This window comes from Danio rerio, chromosome 21 (genome assembly GCF_052040795.2).
Source record: "Danio rerio strain M-AB ecotype USA chromosome 21, GRCz13ab, whole genome shotgun sequence".
NCBI classification, from domain to species: domain Eukaryota; kingdom Metazoa; phylum Chordata; class Actinopteri; order Cypriniformes; family Danionidae; genus Danio; species Danio rerio.
The window spans coordinates 36,793,551-36,806,732 of NC_141041.1; the positions used below are offsets into that span (position 1 = coordinate 36,793,551).

Below are 13,182 nucleotides of genomic sequence, written 5' to 3' on the forward strand. Positions count from 1 at the left end.
ACTGCGTCCCCCTCACTTAATTTAAGTGCAGATTAATTTATAAATATACCACAAATTGCTGCTGGATTTTCAGAAAGATTGAAAGTAAGATGATGTCGGCTGTCACGAATATGTTGGATCTGATAGTAATAATGCACCACAAAAGTGTGACCATTATATTTTCATCATGTGTTCAGACTTGCATTGTCTTTTATTACATGGTTTTTTATAAGGGATTTAAAATTTTACATCAGCGGTTCTATCAACCTTTAAAAATGTACGCAAAACTTCAAGCCAATCACACCAGTGAATGTTTCTTTTATTGTCTACAATCTGAAACACTCACTCAAGATGTGTTCCAAACAGGTCCAAAAATGTTCCAATCTAATTGATGATTTGTTTTTGATTTAAAAGTCTTAAAAACATTAGATGTGTACTTCCGAGAACACTGCATTATAAATGAAAAAGGCATTTCAGGACATATTTTAAGTAGCATATACTTCATCAGTATTCAACAGTTAATCCAAAACAAGAGCATGGCACAGAAGCAGCCATTCAAAATCTCACCCAGGACTGAAGCCAATTAGGACTCTATGGCTCTCCGACTGCTTCACCAGACAGTATTACCATGGCAACAAGCCGGTACCATGAGCCTGGCAGATGAAGGAATGACTGTGACGGGCGCTGTCCCTCCAGGGTGGTTTTAGATTATAGACACCCCATTTGTCATCTATCAAAACCAGGAAGGTAAACTCTGTGCCTGTGCACGGTGATCTGGAAAACATCGAGAACTGTTGCAAGAGTGCTACTGAGTTCATTCAGTGCACCTTTTGATGTCACTGATTCATTGCCATTGTTTAAGAGAAAAGCTCATTGTTGTGCTCTGTACATGTCTGTTAAGCAAAACTTAAAGAGATGCAAATTCTGTCATCATTTACTCATCCTCCAGATGTTCCAAATGTGTATGAGTTTCTTTTTTCTGTTGAACAAAGGAAGATGAAGAATTTTGGGGGAAAACAGTTCCTACTATGGATGTCTCCAATAGCTGCTTTTTCCAACATTCTTCAGAATATCTTCCGATGACATTCACCAATGTCAGATACAAATGTGTCAAGACGTTTTGCAGTTTTGTGCATATTGTGCACAAACGTCTCTACCATTTACATGTTTTGAATAGACAAAAAATATTACAAATGGGAATCTTTTTCAAGATTTAAGATAAGTCACTTAAAAAAAGTCGTTACAAAGTCCCCCCTCCCAACACACACACAGACACACACAGTTTGCATGTTTATCTTTGCGCTGTTTTTGTTTGACAAATGTGACAAGATACACGTTAATATGCACTGCTGTGTGGATATTCGTTTTGTTAATGTACAAAAAAAAAACTGACTGAATGCCCACAATCCGGGATTGAAGCATCTTCTTTTATAATTGTACTGACATTTTTTGGACGTCCATTAACAACATCAGATTGCTTTAATATTCGGTTGATTCTAGGTTGTGTTGGAAATTGACCAAAATTCAACTTCTGATAGATGTCATATTGGCGACGTCCACTTAAGATCAAGGTTGAAACTCAGTTGGTTGATTTTAGGTTGGACATTAGACATTGACATCGGCCTGACATTGGGTTCTGACGTCAACCCAATTTTTATTTCCAAACAAAATCCAACATCCTCACAACTTTGGGGTTTATTGGGTTACAACGTCAATATGACGTCATGTGAAAAGAATCTTGCTGCAGAGTTGCACTTGTACCTTTAAGGTTTCCACTCGGGCTTGCACTCTCCGGCTCCCATGCAAGTGATGTCATTTACAATCGACCCCTGCACTCTCCTGTCACGTCACTTGCAGTCAGCACAAATAAACCGAAGGTAAGTTTACAATTAATTTGCGTTTCCAGTGATGGAGTTGCCCCCCACCCACGTTTTGTGTAATCATCATATGATCATATGTTCAATGTAAATGTACCAAAGCAGGCTACTATTAACATAACATACAATTGCCGGCAAAGCTTATTACTCATTTATATTAACTATCAGGTCTAAATATACACACTAAGGTTTCCTCCACAGTTATGAATAAAAAAGCAACAGGCTAAAGCAATTTTGAATTTTAGCTGTTATTTTAAACATTTCAAGGAGTTGTAGTATTACAACTGACAGATATACATTATGGACTTACAGCAATGATTCCAACAAGACTTGGGAAACTATTCTTTATTCAGCAGGTCCCAGGACGATTGCAAGCAAGAATGCAGATGTTGATGCAAGTGACTTGGCAGAAGAGTGCAGGGCTCATGTGCTTGAAAATCCCTAATTTAAAAAATCACTCAGTTAAAGATTAAGGGCCCCTTAGTAAAAGTTGGGTTGCAATGGGGAAAAAAGAAAAAAAATCAACTTAAGGCTGCCGTTAAGTATTTCTCCTTAGTCCTTAGTAACCATTTCCTCTTAAAACATTTAAGGGACCTAATCAGCTCTCTCAAATGAACAAATGACACTCAAAATGCAAACATTCACAACCCAAAAAATGTTTTAGATAAAAGACTCACAGGACTAAACATAAATAATTTAATAAAACCATTTAATAATTAAACTAATAAATACTGTACGTGTTGATAAGTTAGGACGTCTGCGCAGGAGTGCATCCATATGAGATTGCAGTTTCAGTTCATCTTCAAAAGTCTCTACATGATCCCAGCCCAGTTTTATAGGTCCTCCAAACATCAAGATTGACTTGATAGCTTACTGGAAAGAAAGAGGCACAGATGATATGTGCTGCAGAGCTGTTGTAAGGCAAGCATTTGTGGTTTGTTACAATCTGTTAACATAACAACCACCCGTCGTCATATGTTGCCAGACACTACTGTGAAACGCTTAGAAAAAAAAGGCACTTAGGTAATGTTAAGGGTGACAGATTAGAAGTTAAATTACTGAAGGACTTTCATGCAAGCGGCCACAGGAAGGGATTGTAAATGACGTCACTTGCAAAGCAAACGCAGTTGCCTGAGCATGCGAGTCAGAGAACGCGAGCCTAAAAGTGCAAGTGCAAATCTGCAGCCAGACTCTATTGCGTCAAGTTGACATCCTGTGCCTGCTGGGTCAATTCGGTGGGCGGGGGTTCTGTTCAATCAGCTTACAAAACATGATTTTCATCATAGGTACCCTTTAAAATCTATGTGAGCCAAATTTGCGGTAGGCTTTTAGTTTAGTGTGATGGTGCATTTCCATTTGAAATGAAATATTAAATATGGGGAGTTTTTTCATTCACTTAGCAAACATTTGGAGGATTTAGCTGCGCATATCTAGTGCTGATTTGCTTAACATTAACACTGTCAGTTTTAAGATTGTACTAAAGAATACGATTTTATGACAAATAGTTTCTGACTGAACATTCTGAATGCCCAAAATATTGTTTTGTTTGGACTGAACATTGAATGTGTTGGTATTCTTATTAAATAAAATTTACACGTTCGCTAGTGATCTATGCCTGTTCGCTGGTGAACTACAAATCAGTGGCGAACTACAAATCCCTACATGCCGCTATACATACACCAGTGTCCACTTTTCAGTAATCACACACACACACACACACAGCTGAAGCTTGTCATCAAGAGTAGTTTGGACTATATATACACCCTGCACAAGTTAGTTTGGTATTGAGTCTTTTATTTGTGTCAAGTGTTGTGTGCCATAGGATGCCAGAGTTTCTTGTTTTATTTCTGTTTGATCATTTGATATTTTGCACTTAAATGGGGACTTGTGTTTGACCTTATGCCTGTTCAATTGTGATTTTGGTTGTTCCTTTATTTACCACCTGTTTATCAGTATGACAATCCAACCATTAAATGCACTTGGATCCTATCCTTTTGTTTTACACAGCACATGCCCTTCCAGCTGCAATCACTGGGAAACACCATACACTCTCATTCATTCACACACATACACTACGGACAGTTTAGCTCACTCATTTCCCCTATAGCTATGGGGGGAAACCCAGAGGAAACCCACGCAAAGATGGGGTGAACATGCAAAATCCTCAAAGAAATGCCAACTGACCCAGCCGAGACTCGACCAGCGACCTTCTTGCTGTGAGCCACCGTGTCATCCATGTTGTACTCTTTTACTATACTATTACATGGATTAAAATGGACTTCCCTCGACACTCGAAAAAGCTGAAAATTCTATAATCTATAAAAATTAATATAAAGAATGAAATTAATAATATAAACATACATTTGACCCCCCATAATGGTTCATACCACTATGAATGCATAATCGTACCTATCAGTTATTTAGATATGATTACATGATTTACATATGATATTACATGATTGTTTTCTCATAAAATAGCTGTTTGTTTCTACATATAACCTAAAAGTAAAGTCAAATTAGATGCATAGTTTGACCTACAGGAACCTTAGAAGTAGCTAATTGAATACTGTAGGTCAGAATGCACGAAATAAACACTTAAAACTTAAATACATTTTATTAATAATTTAGATGTAATTTAAACAAATACATACATTTGATTCACTGAACGGTGAATCAAAAACTAACATTACCGAAAAAGTTGACCCCCCGATAAGGAAAGGAGCTTGGGAGGTGCCTACATGACTAGGAGCTATAACGGGACTAACAGGGTAAGAAACTGGGTGGTGCTGGTCTGGAGCTGGAAATGACACTGACAGGGACTCTGGGGCTGGAGCAAAAACAGGACTGGGCTCGGAGACTAGAAAAGACACAGGACTGGGCTCTGGGCTAAATATGATAGAGTAAATGGAGATTTATCTCCTATACAGATAATCTTCAGTTAAACGGTTAATGTGACTTTTTTCAATTTCATACAGTTCCTTTTACAGCATCAGTGCTGTAATGTAATTAAAATATAACCAGTTAAATAGATTTCAGCATTCATTTATTTGTTCAAGTGTAAAACAAGGTTTTAAAGACATTTAACCACACATGTTGTCTTGATCAGCAGGCTGGCACAGATACTCCATTAAAAATACTGGAGTAAATAATTTTTTATATTTTAAGCACGTTGCAGATATTATTAATTTAATGCAGTGCTTCTTGTACATTCTGAGACCACCTTTTTATTGTTTATCGATCAGGCATTGATGCATTTTTTTTAAACAGACCTCAAACTTATCGATTTTGTAACACCATACAGTCTGCCAGACATACTTGACCCAGGTTACTGAAAATTAAAAGTCCTTCATTATACCTCTACATATACCCTATAATACATTCTGAAACATATCTGGACAAACAAGAAAAATACATGGAAAGAAAATGGAGCACAAAAAAGATATTTACTGTTAATGTCCGCTCTTCTGTCACACATGGATACAGGAAAAAACACAAGGAAACAATTAAGAAAATATGTGGATGGAATATTTTAATGCAAGCCTCAACCAAAATCGTAAATGTAAACATACATTTTGTTTAATGTAATTACTGAATAAATAAGTAGTTAAGGGACTGATTGGTGATGGCATCCATTTTCTAACTCTTCAGAGTCATAGGTCGTCTGTCAAACTCCCATAGTCAGTTTACCAGACACATTTTGGAGTTCCCTATTCGGGGAACGTGAGTTAAGGATGTAACCAGGACATTTCACAACTAATTAGGAATAAATTGCAAATAACACTGAATTAAATGTGAATATTAAAAAAAAAAGGGGTCACTGGCATACATGCTCAGAGCAACACTTTTGCAAAATCTCAAAAACATGCTTCAGCATTATGGGGTGGTATAACACAGACAACTTTTGTTCCTTTTTGCACTACAGACATTTACAATGAAATATTTTAAGGAACAAATGGTTGTTTTTGTGCAACTCTTCGTGCAGCACTGAATAAATGGCAGAAAAACTTCTTAAATGCAAATGTAATCCAAATTAAAATGTGTTCATAACACTATATAATGATTTTTTCAGTGTGGTCAGCTTGCTCGGTAGCTTGTCTTGTATGTTTTTGTAATTGGGACTTCAGGTTTGAGTCTGGCAAAGGATGGATCCAGAAACCATGTAAAAAAAACATGTAAAATGGTCTTGAAACCATCCATCTGCTATATGTTGGGTTAGAAGAAGTGTGTGGATCAATATATCGCAAGGTGATATTTTATGCTTCCCAGGGACACACACAAGTAGGACCTGTCAATTTTAAAACGTTTTTATTCATTCATTCATTTTCGGCTTAGTCTCTATTTCAGATGATGCCACAGCGGATTGAACCACCTACTAATCCAGCATATGTTTTACACAGCGAATGCCCTTCCAGCCACAACCCAGTACTGGGAAACACACATACACTCTCACATTCACACACTCTTAGATTACTACCAATTTAGCTTAATTTAGCTTAATCAATTCACCTACAGCGCATGTCTTGACTGTGAGGGAAACAAGAGCACCCATTTCACAAAAATGTTTCCCTTTAGTAGTATACAGTAGAGTGTAGGAGTATTGTAGTATAGTACAAAAATGTATACAATAAGCGCCAAAAAAGCTCAAAACCCATCAGATTATGAATGTCCTGCTCTGGACACAATGTTGTTGTTTTGGTTGCCTGTGCCTTTAATGCTAGTTCTTCTCACCCACCGTTACCACTGCGACAGATAAACAGCACAGTGACACACATAAAAGAAGCAGATCTCACGTAATATTTGTGAGAAATTCTACATTAAGAACTTTCCCAATGATTATTTGATGTATTTGTTGTGAAGTTAATTCAAGCCTTTTTGCAATGATGAGCCACACACAATGTCATCACAAAGTTCACGCACACACAGATACACACACGCACATACAGCATGCACGTTTAACTTTGCATCGTTTTTTCACAATAAATGTGACAGAATCTACAATAATATTCACTGCTGTATATATATTTGTTATGTTAATGTACAAAATAAACCTGATTTAATGTCCAAAAACTGCGATTAAAGCGTCTTCTTTTATAATTGTATTGACACGCAGCTGTGGCTGATAAAACTGTAAAATTGGTGTAATTCCTTACAAACATGCACTGTTTTAAAAACATTTTAAAAGTTCAAAACTCATTCTTGATCACATTTTATGATGATTGATGATCAGAGAGCTGAACAGATCTTTTAATCCCAATTGCTTTGCGCACATCCTGTCTTCTTGATATGATTATAGATGTGACTACAGACACATGTTAATATGCGGCTGTCAATCAAATCGGTGCATGGGGAAACCGCACTGCTACGGTAGGGGTCAGCCTCAATATGGGCGGGATTTGTATCCTAATTTAACTTCAGGAAATTTAAAAAAAGAGACTTATTGTCTTTATATCACCCCAATATGACTGTGGACACACTATACTTGTGCACAGTTCTGTTCAAACAGCTCCCAAAAGATGATTTTCATCATAGGTGCACTTCAACTATATATTAGCCAAGCATAGATTGATTGTTTAATATATCCTAAAGAATTAAGCATTGAGCACTACAAATAATATATTTTAACAAGTACAATTACATAAATTTGACATAAAATCTTCACAAGATACTATTATTTGGTGCGTGTGTGTGTGTGTGTGTGTGTGTGTGTGTGCGTGCGCGTGTGTGTGTGTGTGTGTGTGTGTGTGTGTTTGTGTGTGTTTGTGTGTGTGTGTGTGAGAGAGAGAGAGAGAGAGAGAGGAGAAAGTAACAAAGCAAGAGAGAACAATTAATTAACATGCAAACATGTAAAATACATAATGAAAGTAAAAAGGAGAAGGAATAGAGAACAGAATAAATAATTAACTTAACATGAAAGAAAAAATAATGTGTGACTTTTTTAGATGGAACTGTTCTGCTCACAGAAACAAACACACACACACACACACACACACACACACAAAGATGACATCGACACTTCAGAGTAAAATAACAAACAAAACTCCTAGATAAAAAAATACATCTAAAAAACAAATCACTTTTATCCTGAAATTAGCATAACAAAAAATAAATGGATAGAATACAAGAGACATTAAGTATTTAAGTTTGTTAGATTGGTCTTACCTGGTGAAACTTGTTATTTCAGTGTTTCTTCATTGAAGACAGACACACTATTGAGCAACACGTTTCTGTGAAACGACACACAAAATAGACCTTTACAAAGAGTTAAAACAGTAACAATTGTATCCTCACAAAGACAAGCTCAGTCAAGTAAGGCACAATCCTCACCTCCGAGATCCACCTCCCTCCCTTCCCTCTTCTCTCATCTCCCTGCGTTTCCATCTCTCTCTCTCATTCTTCTCTCTCTCTTTTCTGTCTGTGCCTCGGCTTGGGGGCTGGTCATCTGATCGAGTCTGATTACTTCGCTACACGATGTCCATTCAGAGAACATAAATATAACAACCCTGATGAAGACTTTGCTGAGGACAAGGTGTGCTAGAGGAAAATGTGTGTGTGTCTGTGTGTGTATGTGTTATTAAAGCCTAGGGAACCATCAGCATGAAACTCACGTGCAGTGTACGCCATGCATTAGCTTCTTCTCGCTCGTTGCCTCTTTTTTTTACCTCCTACCATTCATGTCGTTGTCTCTTTATTCACCCTCAGGGTAGCTGCATGTCTTCTGATGACATAACATCAGTGAGCGAAACTCTAGGATAGTGTGAGATCTAGACATTATCAATCTTTAGAGCAAGAAAAATCAACATGAAATGAAAGCTGATATCTTTGAATTCAGCTTTATGGTTTTATTATAGCAAGTATATGTTACTGGGATTGGAAAAAAAAACTGTCTTCATAGTCTTTGAACAAAATGTAATGCCTGAAACAATCTCTAAACTGTTTTCTTTTCATGTCACTTATTTTTTGGTTAACATTGGTTAAATAATGTTAATTATTTATTCATGCATCACTGACAAAAATCTCTTAGTTAGGCTGTATATCATTCAATCATTATTTTGCTTCACTAACTATAGAGATTAATCATATTTATTGAGAATAAACTGTTGTTATATAATAGGTAATCAATGCGAAAAAAAATATTCTATTATTTTACTATCCCAGCATGATGTCAATATGCTGTCAGATTGGTGTTGTACCCCAACATCAGGGGGTACCATTGCATTTTGGTTGGAAATGAAAATCAGGTTGACGTCAGAATGCAACGTTAGACTGCTGTCAGTGTCTAATGTCACATATATGTTGGATTTTGGTCACTATCCAACTCAACCTAAAAACAACCAAATATCAATGTTTATTTATGTTTCAGCTTGATGTTGTGTGGACTTCACAACAATGACCTAATGAATAAATGTCAGTATTTGACATCAGTATAACGCTGGTGAAAGATGTTGGCTTAATGTTGGATTTTGGTCACTTTTCAACACAACCTAAAATCAACCAAATATCAGTCATTTGACGTCATTATTAGACATGAAAATAACTTGTCCTTGCATGCTGAATTTTGGTCACACAACTTAAATCTAACCTAGTATTGATGTTATTATAATGTTGTGTATACAATTTTAAGTTTTAATTTAAGCCTCGTTCCCCGAGGAGGGGAATGGAAATGCTATTAGTGGATTTGATTTAGGAAAATCCACGAATTTGGAGTACTATGGAAAACGCCATAATGACTACACCATACCAACGCCTCCGATGAGAGGATATTCAAGCAAGCGTGCCACACCCACATCATGGGAGGCGCGGTCCTCCAACGTGTCCCTGGCCCTAACTTATCCCACTTCAACTGAAGTTTTACGGATTTAGGTATATTTTTTGGGAAGTCGCGAGCCGAAGGGGCACCCTCCCCTAAGGCACCCTCCGCGAGTTTGGTGAAGACCCGCGGAGACAGAGAGAGCCTGAAGGGGAGGACCTTGTATTGCCACGCTCGACCTTCGAATGCAAACCGCAGAAACTGGTGGTGGCGTGGAAGAATGGAGACATGGAAATACGCGTACTTCAGGTCTATGGCTACAAAACAATCCAGAGGACATACGTATCGGAGGATGCGCCTCTGCGTGAGCATTCTAAAACGGCAGCTTGTGCAAACAGCGGTTCAAAACGCGCAGATCAAAGATTGGCCGTGACCCACCGCTCTTTTTGGGTACGATGAAGTACGGGCTGTAAAACCCACCCTCCATCTCGGCTGGAGGGACAGGCTTGATTGCACCCTTTGCCGGGAGGGCAGCAATCTCCTCTCGCAAGACAGGGGCAAACAGGGGGCTGACCCTGGTGAAATACACACCCATGAACTTGGGGGGCCGTTTCGCGAACTGGATTGCATAACCGAGTCTGATTGTGCGTATGAGGGGCTGGCCCTCGCTAACCAGGCAGGCAGAGCCCTCGCTAATGGAGTCATCGCTACAATTGCTGACGTACCAGCGGTGGGGCAGCACGGAGTGGGTGTGCTGATCCGGGGAGTGCGAGGGTCCCGCGGAAGAGCTGGAGGAAAGCGATTCGCTCTGGCTCTGCGCCCTAACTCTGGAGGGGGGGCTCCAGGGTTGGGGAAAAGGAGACCGTCCCCCCAGCGCTCGTGAGCCACTGGCGAAGCACATAGAACCTGCGAGCTGGAAGGCAGCGCATCCCGGACTGGCAAGGCTCGTGCTGTCACATCCGGGGAAGGGGAAAAGTGCTCTTTCATTGATGTTTTCGTGGCACTGAAAAGTACCGTTGGAATAGGGGCCCTGCCCTCCAGCGGGGAAAGATCAAGTTTCCTCTTCACCGGATGGCCTGTCTCAGGGACGCTTCACAGTCCGTTTACCTTGGCAGGGGGGGCTACCAGCTATCGACGTGCGGTGGAGCGGGCTTACGGTCCTGCCAATAGATGACATTGCCCATCGCATCCGGCTGCTCTTTCACCGCCTTGAATTCCTGGGTGAACTCACAGACGGTGTCGCCGAACGGGCCAGTCTGTTATATGGGCGAGTCAAGAAAGCGAACTTTGTCGACATCGCGCATATCGGCCAGGTATAACCAGAGGTGGCGTTCCTGAAACACTAGTGTAGACATCGTCCTCCCCAGTGCACACGCGGTGGATTTAGTAGTCCGAAGAGCATAGTCGGTCCCGGTGCTCAGCTCGTGTAACAAGCCTGGGTTAGACCTGCCCTTGTGCAGCTCGGCCAGCGCCTGCGCTTTGTAGCGCCGGTTGGTGGCCATCGCGTGCAAGGCGGAGCAGCCTGGCCCGCAGCCTTGTAAGCTCTGGCTCCGAGGGAGGCAGATAACCTACAGGCTTTGGACGGGAGACGGGGCGGACCCCACGGGCAAAGATTGACCGCGAGAGCGCACTCCACTGACGGGATCGCCTCATACCCCCTGGCAGCTCCACTGTCAAGGGGGGTGAGGGCGGAGGGACACACAGCAAGGGCAGAGAAAGGTGCCCTCCAAGACTGTGTGAGCCTACTGTGCACCTCCGGAAAGAAGGGGACGAGAGGCTTTGGCAGTTTGGCAGTGAGGAGACAGTGTTATGAAGCTAATTATGATATGATTCAGAGGCCAGTGGGCAAATTTGACTCCTAGTTTTTTTTTTTTTTTTTTCGAATGACATCTGAAAGACGGCACTCACTGAGCAGTATAGAGTCCTCATCATTAGGACCCACACATACCACAGGTTGAGCGCCTCCTGCTGGCCTCATACCACTTTCTGTCACCAACCTAGCTTTCCCATGTGGTCTCCCATGCAGGTACTGACCTGCTTAGCTTCAGTAGACGACCATGTGAAAGTTGCAGAGAGCTAGCTACCTGGTTTAAAGATCATTAATTAATTAAATACCATTACTTTTTACATTATGAATTACATTCATACTGGCCTACATTTTTCATGAATGAAAATGAATCCTGATTAATAAATGCTTGACTGTTTATGATACATGTACTTTTATATGCCTGGTTAGATCATATTCTATAATTATTTTTAATTATTATTTTATCTGTGTTGGGTGTTTAAGTATTTGGCAATGCTCTTTTGAGGCCTGAAAACACAAAATTGGAAAACAAGTTTCAAAGTGCTTGTATTTGCAAACCACAACAATGCAAACTGGTGAAAAAAAAGAGATGTCACATACAGTTGAAGTCTGATATATTAGCCCCTCTGAATTATTCGCCCTCCTGTTTTTTTTTCCCCAATTTCTGTTTAATGGAGAGAATATTTTCAAGCATAATGGTTTAATAACTCATTTATAATAAATGATTTGTTTCATCTTTGCCATGATGACAGTAAATAATATTTTACTATATATTTTTCAAGACAACATAAAGTGACATTCAAAGGTTATGTCACTATGGTTAATTATCGTTAATTAGGTTAACTAGGCAGGTTAGAGTAATTAGGCAAGTTATTGTATAATGATGGTTTTTTTAAAAAATGAATGTTTTTTTTATTATTAAAACTGCTTTTATTTTAGCTGAAATAAAACAAATAAGACTTTCTCCAGAAGAAAAATATTATCAGACATACAGTGAAAATATCCCTGCTCTGTTAAACATAATTTGGGAAATATTTAAAAAAGAAAAAAAATTCAAAGGGGGCTACAAACTCCAACATTAACTGTACAGGTGTATTACTTTCATCTATGGGCACGATCTTAGATATTATGTGCATCGTGTAAATGCATCCTAACATATTCAATAATGTCAATGCAAAGTGTGTATTACTCATTACCAAAATCACAATAGTCATAGATGAATAATAAGAGTTTGTGGAAATGTTGTACCGGAAGCCTCAAACACCATTGTTTCCTCCTTTTTATGTAAATTGTGTTTAAGCAAAAAGCCACTCAGGCGTATCAGCACATAACACCATCGTTGACATTGACACTGCATCATTAGTATGTAGCCTAGGCCAAAATCCTTTTAGGAGTGTCTTTGGTAATTCCCCAAATAGTGTAGGGCATTTCCTACAATATTGCATTAAAAATAGAAATAGCAAACAGTAAGCATCTATTTTATCCACTACTGAACTATTGGAATAATTTCTGTTTTAACTGAACATTTCTTAGTGAGATAACAATAACTATCTTGCTATTTTGCAGTAATGTTAATTGTATCTAACTAGCAAAGATAGATACCATGATGAATACATGTTAAATGTAAAAAAACAACAACAATATAGATACCTCTATGTCAGTCTTTTTGTTTGGGTAGAATTATAATTTAGCCTATATTTCATTAATATCAACACAGGAGCTGCTGCATGAACACTTAATTTTCTATTTCCATTTTATTAGATATTAACTTC

General features: G+C 39.0%; 1 protein-coding gene and 1 long non-coding RNA gene across 3 annotated transcripts in view; both read right to left on the reverse strand.

Moving 5' to 3' along the window:
• The window catches only part of LOC147838906 (uncharacterized), a 42,330-nt gene extending 34,114 nt beyond the window's left edge, over positions 1–8,216 (reverse strand). The window contains exons 1-4 of one of the 2 annotated variants that reach the window (XM_087301674.1): positions 8,181–8,216; positions 8,016–8,080; positions 7,492–7,521; positions 2,594–2,729 (exon numbers count right to left, since the gene is read on the reverse strand). The gene's annotated coding sequence lies outside the window, so the exon portion shown is untranslated. The remainder of the gene's footprint in view (positions 1–2,593; positions 2,730–7,491; positions 7,522–8,015; positions 8,081–8,180) is intronic. The other variant, XM_087301673.1, reaches the window with a different exon arrangement.
• Positions 1–8,255, reverse strand: part of zgc:194629 — a 30,830-nt gene extending 22,575 nt beyond the window's left edge. Inside the window, 2 exon segments of the long non-coding RNA NR_120380.2 lie at positions 8,016–8,080; positions 8,181–8,255. This is a non-coding gene — a long non-coding RNA (zgc:194629).
• Between the last annotated feature and the right edge of the window lie 4,927 nt (positions 8,256–13,182).